We start from the raw sequence: 1,094 nt of genomic DNA on the forward strand, positions 1-1,094 counted from the left end.
TCTTTCCCTTGTTTGTTTATCTTTGCCCTGCATTAAAACCTGTCAAGCCTGCAAACAAGACAATGTTTTTTGATTAGGCTGCTCAACTGACAATAAACCAGGGCTGGGAGAATTCCCACCTCCAGTAAAGCAGAATGAAGGTATGTGATCCTATTAGGATACAGCTAAGGTACATCATTAGGAAAGGAATTTTCTGGATTGCTTGAAGATGTCCACAATACCAGGTCAATGAAGCCCTGAACATCATCTTAAGTCCAGAGCTCCCCACCACCCATACAGTTCACACCAGCTCATTTAGGAAAAGTTCTGGAGCTTTGTGGAGGAGCTAGCTGTCTCCACTGTGAGTAGGAAGTACACAAGCCACGGATCTGCTGCTTAAATCCAGCCCTAACCCCACATCCTGCACACAAATAGAGAGTGTAGTCCCAAGCAAGGACTTTGTGTTACGCTTTTGTGGTTTGTCTACCCGCATTTTGGAAACAGAATGGTTTTGTTCACATTTTTCAAAAAAACTGTTGACAACCTAAACTCAGACATTAGCAGGCAAGACAGATTTCTGCTATGAAGCCTGGGATGTATAAGGACGAGACAGGTCCTGATGCTTTGTCAGGATCTCCTCATTCTTAATCCACACGCTCTCCCTGGCATCAAAGACATCTTGCTGGACCCTTTTGCACAGGACTCCACCTACTAAGCAGTGGTGAGATGGGCAGAACATGACAGTCTTCTGTTGCTTTCATGTAACTGGGTTCATCAACGTCTGTCCAGTTCTACCTCCTAGGCAAGGAGGCCATGAATCATACATTTCAAATTTTAAAAAGCCTGCTGCCACCTTGCATGGCAGCCCTGCAGAGTGGAGGGAGAAGGTAGCCACAGCTGGCTGCTGAGCTGCTTTCCTTTGAATTCCCTCTCTGCACCAGGCAGGCAGATGTCTTGCCAAGCTGAATGAGCACAAGTGGAAAACACTGAACACAAACACATCTGCGGTGGTGTCAGACATAGGAAGATGTTTGTGGTGGAAGATGACAATATTACCCAACCCTCTTCCCACTAAGAGTAATGGAGCTATGTTCTCCAGGCATCAGCAGAGAGAG

The sequence above is a fragment of the Antrostomus carolinensis genome, unplaced genomic scaffold, assembly GCF_000700745.2.
Source record: "Antrostomus carolinensis isolate BGI_N321 unplaced genomic scaffold, ASM70074v2 scaffold6177, whole genome shotgun sequence".
NCBI lineage: Eukaryota > Metazoa > Chordata > Aves > Caprimulgiformes > Caprimulgidae > Antrostomus > Antrostomus carolinensis.